Source organism: Somniosus microcephalus, chromosome 4 (genome assembly GCF_052327205.1).
Source record: "Somniosus microcephalus isolate GS21.2 chromosome 4, FLI_Smic_1.0, whole genome shotgun sequence".
In the NCBI taxonomy this organism is placed as follows: Eukaryota; Metazoa; Chordata; class Chondrichthyes; order Squaliformes; family Somniosidae; genus Somniosus; species Somniosus microcephalus.
Window position 1 is genome coordinate 302,786,439 of NC_140990.1, and position 15,127 is coordinate 302,801,565.

Below are 15,127 nucleotides of genomic sequence, written 5' to 3' on the forward strand. Positions count from 1 at the left end.
ACAGAATCACATTACCATTCTACAATGCACCCTCACGCTTGCTCTCACTGTTATGCAATGACAACAACTAACAACGCATAGGGAGGCACCTTTCTCTTGGCACCTCACTCCATCTTGGTCTCCCTCTAAGCTTCTATGTTATGGATTCTTCACACTCACTTCATCAATCTCGATGAAACTCAACTTGTGTCCCTCCTTGCGGGAAAAGATGGCCCACAATAGGAGGGAGAGAGTGACGACAGGAGGAGGGTCACCATCCCTTGCGATGCTGACAAGCGCTGAGGAGGCTGCTCACGAGATAGTTGGAGGTGGCGAGGAGCTGGAAGTGGGGGATGGAGAGGCGGGCACATTAGAGGAAGCTGGTGACAGAATGCATTTTAAACCCTCTCTTTTATATTTCATGATGATGATTGACTGAAATGGCAAATGATGTTCATAAAGAGTGACTTTTAATCATCTGCACAATAGGATGTATCTGTTACCTAAATATCACATGTCTAACTCATGTCTTTACTCTCCCACAGGACCATCAAGAGCCCCCCTCCCCACTGTCCAGGAGGAAGAGTCAGACGAATCCTCGGAGGAACTTGGAGCCCCTGAGGGAGCAGCATCACCAGGACTCAGCGCACCCTTCGTAGCAAGAGGGTTTGAGTACAGGAACAAGGATGTCTTGCTGCAGTTGTACAGTGCCTTGGTGAGACCACATCTTGAGTATTATGTGCAGTTTTGGTCGCCTTATCTGAGGAAGGATGTTCTTGCCATGGAAGGAGTTCAGCGAAGATTCACCAGGCTGATACCTGGGATGGCAGGAATGATGTATGAGGAGAGATTGGGACGATTGGGCTTGTACTCGCTGGAGTTTAGAAGAATGAGAGGGGATCTCATTGAAACTTATAAAATTCTGACAGGACTGGACAGACTAGATGCAGGAAGGATGTTCCCGATGGTCGGGGAGTCCAGAACCAGGGGTCACAGTCTAAGGATAAGGGGTCGGCCATTTAGGACAGAAACGAGGAGGAATTTCTTCACCCAGAGAGTGGTGAACCTGTGGAATTCTCTACCACAGAAGGCAGTAGAAGCCAATTCATTAAATATATTCAAGAAGGAGTTGGATATATTTCTTAAGGCTAAAGGGATCCAGGGGTATGGGGAGAAAGCAGGGACCGGGTACTGAGTTTGGATGATCAGCCATGATCGCAATGAATGGTGGAGCACGCTCGAGGGGCCGAATGGCCTACTCCTGCTCCTATCTTCTATGTTTCTATGTTTCACCCAGCACCAGCGCAGAGACGCACACCTCGGCGGGGCGTTCGCAACATAGAGTAGTGTTGTCACCTGGTGTATCACAGCTCACAAGTGAGCATCAGCAGATGGTGGAGACAGCGACAACAGTGAAGAGTCCTCATCAGAGGTCACAGAACTCTCCTAGCTCTGCTCAGCTGCATGCAGACGCTGTGCCTCTGGGGCCATCCAGAAAGAGAGCGGTGCTGGAACTTCAGCAACATGTGCAGGAGTCTCTGACGGGTTTTGCATCACGGTAACTGCGAGTGTGCAGAGAATGGAGGAGTCCATCATGACAAACATGAGCTCTGCAATGGTGGAGATAATGGTGCATGATCATGCCTCCATGGAGAGGGTGGCAACCTCCTTGGAGGACATAACTCGCCACACTCAACAGAGCATGGTGACTCTTCTAAATAGATGGTCTGCTGTGGAGGATAGATGGGCATCTATTGCGGAGGGACACCAGAGGTACATGGATGTCCCCCTTATGCGGATTGTCAGTTCAGAGACCGGTGCTCATGGACCACTGATATGCAGCAAGGTGCTCTCCAGCCACTTGCTAGCAGTGAAGTGCAGGTGACCCATGAGAGGGATGTTGGTGGCCGACAGCAAGAAAGTGTGGGCTCCTCTCCAAGCGCTCACACGACCATGCCACTGTGGAGCCCTCAGTCAGAGCCCCAGATTCCTCACCCAACTGAGATGGCCGTCTCAGCCCCTGCACAGCCACAGGAAGAGCAGACAGTGGAGGAGCCCTCCCAGGCTCCCAAACCCAGAGGACTCCTGCCAAAGGCATCTAAGTAGGCGCAGCATCCTAGTCAGCAAGGTGCCTCTACATCTGCTGAAGCCACAGGGGAAGAACCGCATAGAAGCACGCGTAAGAGGAAGTTAACACACAAATAGTCACAAGGGTAGTCACTTGGGTGTTTTATTTTGTGAAAAAGTACCGCTTGTCATCCAGTTTGTGATTGCATTAAACAAAAGTGATGGCAAAGATTTGAAGTTTTGGCCAATGTGTGCTGAGAAATGGAAGTTGCACAGCCACTGTTAAGGAGTGTCCACCCGCTCCTCTGAGCTCCAGGTGTTGGTGCAGCATTGCGCAGATGTCAATGACTACCTCTCACAAAAGTCTCAGCCTCCTTTGGCACTGCTGCTCAGTCATGTTGAGGGCACAGGGCTACTTGCATTTGTAATGATGGTGGTGAGAGTGATGGGAAAGCATCATTTATTGCACAGATGATGTATGGCGTGTTAAGCAGCTCATCCTGACATTCATCTCCATCTGCCAGCCACCTGTAGTTGAAGCGTAAGCCTACGCGAATCTGGCATGGATGAGTGCATCCCTTGCCTGACTGCCAGCAATGTGGTCACGTGCTGTTAGATTGGTCACATCCGGCCCCGCAAGGTGTGGCTCCTCGACCTCCTTGTTCTCCTCCTCGTCCTCCTCCTCCTCCTCCTCCTCCTCCTCGTCCTCTTCCTCTTCCTCTTCCTCTTCTTCCGAGGAGTGTGTGTGCTGAGCCACTTGTTCCTCAGGCAGTGCTAAGCCACGCTGCTGTGCAATGTTGTGCAAGGCACAGCAGACCACAATGATTTTGGACACCCTGGCTGGTGCATACTGCAGGGCTCCACCAGATCTGTTGAGGCATCGGAATCGCATTTTGAGCAAGCCGATGGTTTGCTCTATGATGCTTCTGGTCGAAATGTGGCTTACATTGTAATGCTCCTCAGCCTCGTTTGATGGCCTCCTCATCGGTGTCTTGAGTCACTTTTTCAGGGGATAGTCCTTGTCGTCAAGTAGCCATCCAGAAAGTTGGGTTGGCGGATTGAAGAGCTGAGGCACAGTAGACTGCTGCAGGATGAACGAGTCATGGCAACTGCCAGGGAACTTTGCGCAAACGTGCATAATGTTCTTCCTGTAGTTACACACCAGCTGGATGTTAAGGGGGTGAAAGCATTTGCAGTTGACAAATACAGCTGGGTTGTGATGGGGGGCCCTAATGGCCACATGTGTGCAGTCCATGACGCCCTGCACCATTGGTAAGCCTGCCATATTTGCAAAGCCAACCGCACGCGCAGTCACACTTGCTTCATCCGTGGAGAAGTGGATGTAATTGTGTGACTTTGCAAAGAGGGCATCGGTAACCTGTGTGATGCAAGTGTGTGTGGCCAACTGGGAGATGCCACTGATGTCTGCAGCTGATCCCTGGAAGGAGCCTGAAGCAAAGAAGTTTAGTGCGGTGGTGACTTTGACAGCCATTGGTAAGGAGTGTCCACCCGCTCCTCTGAGCTCCAGGTGTTGGTGCAGCATTGCACAGATGTCAGCGACTACCTCTCGTAAAAGTCTCAGCCTCCTTTGGCACTGCTGCTTACTCATGTTGAGGAAGTTCATCCTCTGCCTGTAAACCCAGTGTTGGGGGTATCTCCTGTGGTGAGGTGCAGCCCTGCGCTGACGTCCTCTGCCCTGTGCACCATCAGGTGGGTGAGCAGGAGGTTGGTGCTCCTGGTGTTGGTGCTGCTGTTGTGCCTGGTTGTGCTGCTGCCGTGGCAGCTCTTCCTCCGAATCTGATGACCAGGATGAGAGGATGTAAATGGTTCCCATTCCGCTGGTATATATCTCAGTCAAGGAAGAGAGGTTGTTTAGGCTCAGCCAAAGTGGCCAGGGGGTTTTCCAAGGAGGTCACAATGCAGATGGATTTCAGCTTGAACACTCACAAGATAAGTAGAGCTGCAAAATGTGTCCCAAAACCTCAAAGCACTAAGTTGTGGCATCTGAAACTCAGAGATGTTGCAGGACCGCTTTTAAGCTGTTCGAGCAGTTGCCAACAATTCAGGTCCTCGCTAAACCCAGCTCAATGCAGATGGCATGTGTCATAAATCGCAACTTCTACAAGAAGTAACTCAGGAAGTACTACTGAAGGGCCAGCTGAGGGTGCCATCCGAGGAGTATAAATACTCGGGCGTGGGCCCACCTTGGCCAGAGACAATCTGGAAACAGGAAGCTAGTGACTACTAACTAGACCTCCATGTTTTATTACAAGTCGATTAAAGCCTTGCTTTATGTACAACCAAGTGCGTAGTGAGTCTTTATTACATCAATGTAATCGACTTGTTACCGTCTCCACGCCTTGGGTGATTCGGAACAATCAGCTGCAACTCGAACCGTAGAAAGGGACTTGGGCAAGAAACTGATCCATCATGGAAAAACTCCTTGGACCCGCTCGTCTCGACCTGGACCCAAATGCACCTGCGGCAGCGAAGGTATGGAAGCATTGGTTTCGTACCTTTAGCAACTTTCTTGAAGAATGTGGGGCGGATGCCCCTAATAAGTTACGAATGCTTATTAACTACGTATCCCCTCATGTGTATGATTATATTGAGGGCTGTATAGACTACGACGCTGCTATCCAAATTTTACAGCAGCTATATATCAAGTCCCCGAATGAAATCTTTGCTCGACACCTACTGGCCACAACTCGGCAGTAGCCTGGGGAATCACTCGATGAATTCCTCCAGAAACTTCGCAGGCTCAGCAAAGATTGTAACCTTAAAGCGGTTACAGCTGAACAGTATCAAGAGGAACTAATCTGCGATTCCTTTATCAATGGGATTGTGTCCCCTTTTATATGTCAGCGCCTGATGGAAAATAAAACCCTCAATTTACGGGCTGCTTATGACCAGGCGTGTTTCCTGGACTTGGCCAAGAAGAATGCAGACACTCATCTCCCACCACGTGCATGGGCGGCGGCTATCACCTTTAATAAGTCTTTCGATAGGTCTCAGGTGGATGCCCCTGCTGATGACAACTCTATTCTAATGGACGACGACCCTACCCTAGAGGCCTTTGCTGATGACGACCCCGCCCTAGCAGCATCCTGGCAATCAGGAAGAAAGTGTTTCTTTTGTGGAGGTACGTTCCATTACAGAAAATGTTGCCCGGCTCGTAATGCGACCTGCAATCATTGCAGCAAGAAAGGACACTTTTCCAAGGTATGCCAGTCACGGGCCTCTGCTAACAAGAAAGGCCACTCCCCTAAAGTATACTGGTCGAGAGCTCCTGTTAGCTTCACAGCTGCTATCTATGGAGCTGCTCCTCCCCCAAGAACCACTGCTAAGGCTACAGCTGCCGAAGGAAAAATTACCCCTGCTCCCATCACAGCTGTTTTTCCCCAAAGTTTGTCCCATGCAGCTACAAAGGTTTCAGTAAATGGGCACACTCTAAGCGCACTAATCGACTCCTGCAGCTCTGACAGCTTCATTAGTAAGCGGGCTGTCATAGAAGAAGATAGGAGCAGGAGTAGGCCATTCGGCCCTTCGTGCCTGCTCCGCCATTCGATGAGATCATGGCTGATCTTTTAATTCAGTATCCCGTCCCCGCCTTCTCTCCGTAACCCTTAACCCCTTTTGCCCGTAGAAATATATCTAATTCCCTCTTAAATATATTTAATGAGCTGGCGTACACTGCCCTCTGTGGCAATGAGTTCCACAGGTTCACCACTCTCTGAGTGAAGAAATTCCCCCTCATCTCTGTCCTAAATGGTTTAGCCCTTATCCTCAAATTATGTCCTCTAGTTCTGTTCTCACCCGCCAAGGGAAACATTCCTTCTGCATCCAGTCTGTCTAGACCTGTCAGAATTTTATACACTTCTATGAGGTCCCCTCTCAATCTTCTAAACTCCAGTGTGTACATCCCTAAACTACATAGTCTCTCCTCATAGGTCATTCCCGCCATTCCTGGTATCAGCCTGGTGAATCGCCGCTGCACCCCCTCCATGGCAAGAACATCCTTCCTCAGATGAGGCGACCAAAACTGTACACAGTACTCGAGGTGTGGTCTCACCAGTGCCCTGCACAGCTGCAGCAAGGTATCCCTGTTCCTGTATTCTAACCCTTTTGCTATGAAGGCCAGCATACCGTTTGCCTTCTTGACTGCCTGTTGCACCTGCATGCTCGCCTTCAGTGACTGGTGTACAAGAACACCCAGGTCTCTCTGTACTTCCCCCTCTCCCAATCTATTGCCATTTAAATAATAATTTGCCCTCCCGTTCCTGCACCCAAGGTGGATAACTTCGCACTTGTCCACATTATAGTGCATCTGCCATTTATCCGCCCAATCGCCCAGTCTGTCCAAATCGCTCTGGAGCTTCCTGGTCTCTTCCTCTGAGCCCACCCCCCCTCCTAGTTTAGTGTCGTCTGCAAATTTGGAAATGCTGCATCCGACTCCCTGATCCAGGTCATTAATGTAAATTGTGAACAGCTGGGGGCCCAGGACAGATCCCTGTGGTACCCCACTTGTTACTGCCTGCCATTCAGAAAATGAGCCGTTTATTCCAACTCTCTGTTTTCTATCTGACAGCCAGTTCCCTATCCACGCCAAAACTTTCCCCTTTATCCCATGAGCCTCAATTTTCCATGCTAATCTTTTATGTGGGACCTTATCGAAGGCCTTTTGGAAGTCCAGGTACACCACATCTACTGGCTCTCCCCCATCTATTCTACCAGTTACTCCCTCAAAAAATTCCAATAGATTAGTCAAGCACGATTTACCCTTTGTAAATCCATGTTGACTCTGTCCTATCCTGTCCCCATTTGCTAAGTGCTCCGCTATTTCATCCTTAATGATGGACTCCAGCATTTTGCCCACAACTGATGTAAGGCTTACAGGTCTGTAATTACCTGCTTTTTCCCTACCCCCCTTTTTGAATAGTGGGGTAACGTTAGCTACCCTCCAATCCATCGGCACTGTTCCCGAGTCTAATGAATTCTGAAAAATCATCCTTAGTGCATCCGCTATCTCTAGGGCCACCTCCTTCAGTACCCTAGGATGCATGTTATCAGGCCCTGGGGATTTGTCCACCTTCAATCCCTTTAGCTTCCTTAACACCATATCCTTAGAGATATTGATTTGCGTCAGTTCCTCCTTTGCCAATGTCCCTATTTTTCCCGATATCCCAGGGAGGTTTTTTGTGTCTTCCTTCGTAAAGACTGACCCAAAGTATGCATTTAGTTGATCTGCCATTTCCTTATTTCCCATTATATATTCCCCCGTATCTGACTGCAATGGACCAACTTTGGTTTTCACCAGTCTTTTCCTTTTGATATACTTATAAAAGCTTTTGGAGTTAGTTTTTATATTTTCCGCCAGCTTGTTTTCGTAAGCTATTTTGCCCCTCTTGATTATGCCCTTTGCCCTCCTTTGCTCTATCTTAAACTGTTCCCAATCTTCCGCTCTGGCGCTTTTTTTGGCTATTTTATACGCCCTATCTTTGGATTTTATGCTGTCTCTAATTTCCCCTGTTATCCACGGTTGAGTCACCTTTTTAGATTTCCTTTTATGCCAGATTGGTATAAACAATTTTTGCAATTTTGTCATTCTATCTTTAAATGTTTGCCATTGTTTATCTACCTCCAGTCCTCCCAGGAACGTTGTCCAATCAGACCTACTCAGTTCCCGTCTCATGGCATCATAATTCCCCTTGTTTAAATTCAGGACCTTAGTCTCTGAGTCAATTTCTTCGCTCTCCATTTCGAGTGAGAAATCGATCATGTTATGATCGCTCTGACCCAAGGGTCCCCGTACAACAAGATTACTGATTAGTCCCTTCTCATTGCACAGTACCCAGTCCAATATAGCCTGTTCCCGAGTTGGTTCCTCGACATATTGATCCAGATAACCATCGCAGGTTAAAACTGCGCATTTATCCCTCGGACAGGGAGATTGCAATGGCTCTGACGACTCTGACCACCAATTCTTCTGGCTTCTGTCTTGTCAACCTCATCCTCAATGGTCACACGTATCCCTCCACCCGGCTCGGAGTACTTGAAAACTTATGTAGCGATGTGCTTCTGGGACAGGACTTCCAGAAGCAGCACAAAAGACTCACTTTTGAGTTTGGAGGGTCGAAGCCGGAGCTTACCATTTCTAAGGTACCGTGTTGTGCGCTCTCGGCAGCCTTACTCGGTGAGCCCTCCCTGTTTGCCAATCTCTCCCCCCGCTTTAAACCAATAGCCACCAAATCGCGGCGCTTTAGCCAAGACGACCGAGCATTTATCGAGGCAGAAATCTCTCGCCTTTTAGCTGACGGTATTATCGAGCCGTGTTCATCTCCCTGGCGGACTCAAGTCATCATTGTGAAAAACCCTTTAAAACAACATAAGAAACGTCTGTGTATTGATTATTCGCAGACTATTAATCAATATACCGATCTGGATGCCTACCCGCTACCACGCATAGATGACATGGTCAACAACCTTGCCAAATACAAGGTATTTTCAACCTTCGATTTAAAGAGCACGTACCATCTGACAAAAAGTATACGGCCTTTGAGGCCAATGGTCAGCTTTATCAGTTTTGTCGCCTTCCATTTGGGGTCACCAATGGGGTGGCTGTCTTCCAACGGGCAATGGATGGCCGAGTCCGGCAAGAGAACTTGACGGATGCCTTTCCGTATTTAGACTATCACTATTGCCGGCCATGATCAAAAGGAGCATGACGCCAATCTTCAGAGATTTTTTGACGTTCTCCGTCGTCGCCACTTAACATTAAACAAATCCAAATCGTTGAAATCGGTGAAATCGGTGCCATCAGTGAACATTCTCGGCTACTGGGTGGGCAACGGTGTTATTAAACCGGACCCAGAGCGACTCCATCCACTTCAGGAGCTCCCTCCCCCTACAAATCTCGGCTCTCTTCGTCGGGCACTTGGCATGTTTGCTTATTACGCAAAGTGGATACCTCACTTCTCCGATAAAATACAGCCCCTGCTTCATGCGAAGTCTTTTCCATTGGAAGCAACAGCTATTTCTGCCTTCAACCTCCTCAAACGACAGCTGGAGAAAGCCACGCTTCGCTCCATTGATGAAAACCTTCCTTTTGTGGTCAAATGTGATGCATCGGAGGTGGCGATCTCGGCTACCTTGAATCAAGGTGGTCGACCCGTGGCATTCCTATCCAGAACCTTACAGGGTAGCGAGCTCCATTACCCCCCCCATCGAGAAGGAGGCTACAGCCATCATCGAGGCTGTATGCCAGTGGAGTCATTTTCTTGCTCGGCATCATTTCATGCTCATAACTGACCAGCGCTCTGTGGCCTTCATATTGGATAACCGGAAGCGCACGAAAATCAAAAATAATAAAATTCAACTCTGGAGGATGGAGCTGGCCGCCTTTGGATATACTATCCGTTACCAACCCGGCAAACAGAATGTGGCCCCAGACACCTTCACACGGGCATTTTGCTCTTCAATGTCAACGTCGATTCTGGTGGATCTGCATATGGACTTATGCCATCCTGGCATTACCCATATGTTGCACTTTGTGCGCTCCAAAAATCTACCATTCTGAATGGAGGACGTAAAGAAAACATGCTCCTCCTGTAGGATTTGTGCAGAATTGAAAGCACAATTCTTCCGCCCATCAGATGACCTACTCATACATGCGATGCAGCCTATGCAGAGGCTCAGCATAGACTTTAAAGGGCCATTGCCTTCGTCGATGCGGAACACCTACCTACTTACGATGGTAGACGAGTATTCACGCTTTCCCTTCACCTTCCCCTGTCCTAATATACTTACCTCTACGGTAATTAAATTCCTCATTCAGGTCTTTGCCCTTTGCGGGACGGCCAATTTTATCCACACGGATCGGGGTCCCTCCTTTATGTCGAGTGAACTTAAAAGTTACCTCTCCCAATGGGGAATCGCCTTGAGTAAGACAACACCATATCACCCAATCGGCAATGGACAGGTTGAACGATACAGTGCCATCATCTGGAACGCTGTCCATCTGGCACTGAGGTCACGCAACCTACCAGACCAGCAGTGGGAAACTGTGCTCCCCGATGTGTTACACTCTATCAGGTCTCTTCTCTCCACATTCACTAATGTCACACCTCATGAGCGATTCTTCAAGTTCCGGCGTCACTCTACACACGGGACATCTCTACCGTCATGGTTGGTGGCTCCAGGCCCTATGCTACTCCGGAGGTTCGTCCGGTCTGCCAAGAACGACCCTCTCATTGACGAGGTGGAGTTAACGGAGGGAAACCCCACGTTTGCGCACGTGCGGTACCCTGATGACCAGGAGTCCACCATCTCGCTCAGAGATCTGGCTCCCTGCCCAACCGGTCACACGGGCCCGAATGATGAAGGATCCCACGACGATGATGTCAACACTCCGCACCCCTATGAAGATGACGCCCTACCTGGGACATCGAGGTATCTGCCGGCAGTGCTACCGGATCAACTCAGTGAGCCGAACGCTTCCCGAAGGATGGCCACCCGAAATCAGGGCGCCGGACAATCTCCAGCTATGACCCAGGATGAGGTCAGCTCTGCACCTGTGGGGACCCGCACCCGGAGTCATGATATTCCCAGGCCTCCACAGGACGATCAAGACGACACGGACTCTACCGACTTACCGGTATGGGCCAAGCGACCCAGGGACCAGGACACGGTCCGGGGAGACGTGCCTTCCGGTCACAAGCAGAAAGCTAAACGACTACGGCTATTTTTGGTCCGCCTAGTCTGTTAAAGGAAGACTGGACTTCCAAACCTTTTAGGGAGGAAGAATGTCATAAATCACAACTTCTACAAGAAGTAACTCAGGAAGTACTACTGAAAGGCCAGCTGAGGGCACCGTCCGAGGAGTATAAATACTCGGGCGTGGGCCCACCTTGGCCAGAGACAATCTGGAAACAGGAAGCTAGTGACTACTAACTAGACCTCCATGTTTTGTTACAAGTCGATTAAAGCCTTGCTTTATGTACAACCAAGTGCGTAGTGAGTCTTTATTATATCAGCGTGTTTGTCTGACGACGGGCAGCACACAGAAAAAGCTGCAAAATCGCAACAGCCAGTTAAAATAAGATTAGCAAGGCAGTTAAACATAGAAACATAGAAGATAGGAGCAGGAGTAGGCCATTCGGCCCCTCGAGCCTGCTCTGCCATTCAATGAGATCATGGCTGATCATCCAAATTCAGTACCCTGTCCCTGCCTTCTCCCCATATCCCTTGATCCCTTTAGCCTTAAGAAATATATCTAACTCCTTCTTGAATATATTTAATGATTTGGCCTCCACTGCCTTCTGTGGTAGAGAATTCCACAGGTTCACCACTCTCTGGGTGAAGAAATTCCTCCTCATCTCTGTCCTAAATGGCTTACCCCTTATCCTTAGACTGTGACCCCTGGTTCTGGACTCCCCGGCCATCGGGAACATCCTTCCTGCATCCAGTCTGTCCAGTCCTGTTAGAATTTTATAAGTTTCAATGAGATCCCCTCTCATTCTTCTAAACACCTGCGAGTATAAGCCCAATCGACCCAATCTCTCCTCATACGTCATTCCTGCCATCCCAGGTATCAGCCTGGTGAATCTTTGCTGCACTCCCTCCATGGCAAGAACATCCTTCCTCAGATAAAGTGACCAAAACTGCACACAATACTCAAGGTGTGGTCTCACCAAGGCCCTGTACAACTGCAGCAAGACATCCTTGTTCTTGTACTCGAACCCTCTCGCTACGAAGGCCAACATACCATTTGCCTTTTTAACTGCCTGCTGCACCTGCATGCTTACCTTCAGTGACTGGTGCACAAGCACACCCAGGTCTCGTTGCACTTCCCCTTCTCCCAATCTATTGCTGTTCAGATAATAATCTGCCTTCCTGTTTTTGCCACCAAAGTGGATAACCTCGCATTTATCCACATTATACTGCATCTGCCATGCATCTGCCCAATCACCCAACCTTTCCAAATCATACTGGAGTTTCTCGGCATCCCCCTCACAGCACACATGCCCACCCAGCTTTGTGTCGTCTGCAAACTTGGAGATATTACATCTAGTTCCCTCATCTAGATCATTTATATATATTGTGAATAGCTGGGATCCTAGGACTGATCCCTGTGGTACCCCACTAGTCACTGCTTGCCACTCGGAAAAAGAGACGTTTATTCCAACTCTTTGCTTCCTGTCTGCCAACCAGTTCTTTATCCAAGTCAGTACCTTGCCCCCAATCCCATGTGCCTTAACTTTACACGCTAATCTCTTATGCAGGACCTTATCGAAAGCCTTCTGAGACTCCAAATACACCACATCCACTGGTTCTCCCTTATCTATTCTACCAGTTACATCCTCAAAAAATTCCAGTAGATTAGTCAAGCACGATTTATCTTTTGTAAATCCATGATGACTTTGTCCGATCCTGTCACTGTTTTCCAAATGCTCTGCTATTACATCTTTCTAATGGATTCTAGCATTTTCTCCACTACCGATGTCAGGCTTACCGGTCTATAATTCCCCATTTTCTCTCTACCACCTTTTTTGAATAGTGGAGTAACATTAGCTACCCTCCAATCCATGGGAACTGTTACAGAGTCTATTGAATTTTGGAAGATGGCCAGCAATGCATCTACTATTTCTAGGGCCACTTCCTTAAGTACCCTAGGATGTAGATTATCAGGCCCTGGGGATTTATCGGCCTTCAATCCCGTCAATTTCCCTAACACCATTTCCCTACAAATACTGATTTCTTTCAGTTCCTCCCTCTCATTAGACCCTATTTTCCCTGACATCTCTGGGAGGTTATTTGTCTCCTCCTTTGTGAAGGCAGAACCAAAATATGTATTTAATTGGTCAGCCATTTCATTCAACAAGATTTTAACTGCCTTAAGTGTCTCTCCTGCCGTTTGGTGTCGGATCAGATCGGGAATCGCTGACCTGACACTTGCCAAAGTAGCGTGGAGGCAGGATGGCGGTGGGTTCGCAACCCACTGACAATCTTTTAGATTTTCTCTATCGACCCGCCTCCAAACACGCCCTCTGAGCTCTATTAAATTCACGGCCTTTATTTCTCTTTCTGTACCTGATTTGACATTGAATTTACGATTCTAACTTACACTTTCTTGTTCAGATCTTGCGCTGTTCAATTCACAATCCTTCAATTTGATTGGTTACAGAGATACACAGTTGCTTGTCCTGATCACTCACTCTTTGATGCCCAACTCCCACTTACAGCAACTTACAGTGCAAAATATCGTCAACATTAAACAGTGGCTGCCGTTCAATGGCCTGCCACAGCAATTGTGCCATTATATTTAAGCCAGCCTCCTCCCCCCTCCCTTATCTGTGGCTGTATGCCAACCATCGTTCTCAAAAGACGACAGTGTAAGCACCAGAACAGTTCAGTTACTTTGCCTCACTGCGACAACAAGAGTGGCTGAAGAGTCCAATTATCGAGCGACAGTCCTTACCACAGGTGGTGCAGGCATCAGTCACAGGGTCAGATGATAATGCCTGTGCAGTATTGACTTATGAGGTCTGATATGCGCTTTCCTAATTGCTCTCTTCTCTTTCTCAGCCACCTTCCTTCAGCTTCATTGTCTCCCCAATGCAGCGCTGAGGCCTGTTGCCAGCCATATCTTCCCAGCTTGTTAAAAGTTTTCAAGCCCCTCTTGCAAACATCTTTGAACCTGAGCCTAGGTCGCCCCAGTGACCTTGAAGCATCTACACGTTCTCCATACAAGAAAACCTTTGGAATATGCCCAACTTCCAGCTGATGTAGATGACCAAGCCATAGGAGGTGTCTATGTTTGAGAAGAGTTATGAAATTTGGCAAGGTAGTTTCCTCAAGTACTTAGGTATCAGGAACTTTATCTTCTCACTTGATATTTAGAATACGGTAAAGACAACGAGTGCAGAGAGTTTAGCCTTCTCTCATGCCTGCCAAGGAAAATATAAAGGTCATTACACAAATGAAAATAACTCACACTACTGTTATTAAAAGTAATACATCATTTCCTACCCAAGACCATTATGGGAGCGCCGTTATCACAAAGGCTGCAGCGGGTCAATGAGAAGGCTCACTACCACCTTCTCATGGCAGGGATTGGCAATAAATGTGGCCTTGCCAACATCACTTACATTCTGGGAACAAATAAACACTCACATCGCCACCTGGTCTCTTTGAAGCTTACCTCACCTCAAACCTTATTGCATAAAAACAAAAATACATAAAACGTGGCACAATGCCACAGCAGAAGTACAGAAAAGGTACAAAATTGGGGGGGGGGTTAATATTTCCTCTGCATGTTGTGTGTAATGAAATTATTAGCCTGTTGTTTTTAAACAGTGTTATGATTTTGTTACAGAAGAAATCTTCTCCCATGATGTCAATTCAAAAATCACCTTAGAAACATTAAATTAAAGGAATCCTACAGACAACACAGGATTTCATATTTTTCTGCAAGTTATTCAATAAAATGCAACATTTGAAAGCTTATATTTTCTACGATGACATTACACCCTTAGCCATCAAAACAGCTCTGATGCGATGTCTCATTTCACTGATGCAGTCTACCTTCGCATTTATTACACGGATTAAGCAGCACTGAATGTCGAATAAATAGAACGTTACACCAGCAGTATTACTGGGGCTATTTCACTCCAGAGACAGGCCTGATAATATAATCATATCTGTGGTACTTACACATTTATGGGTGTTGCATATTTGCAAAAGGTAAATTTGAAGCAGCCAGTCACTGATCCAATAACTTTCATTTACTTATTTGTGTATCCAAGCTATAATGAAACTGAATAAGATACTCTCGTTACATAACACACAACTTATTAGGATCCACTGTAGTACCATGTCAGATTCCCTTTAAACTTCACCCCCCGCCCCGCTTTACCACATACAGCAGAATTCATATTCTCTTCAAAAGGAATAAATGGTTAATGAATGGTACAAGTTTTAAGGAGTGAATGCGCTCAGTACCCACTATCTATTACTGGAATTACCAATCTCCTGTTTTCCTCATATCCATTGAGGTTGAACAGTGATTTACTGTCTAAAGACT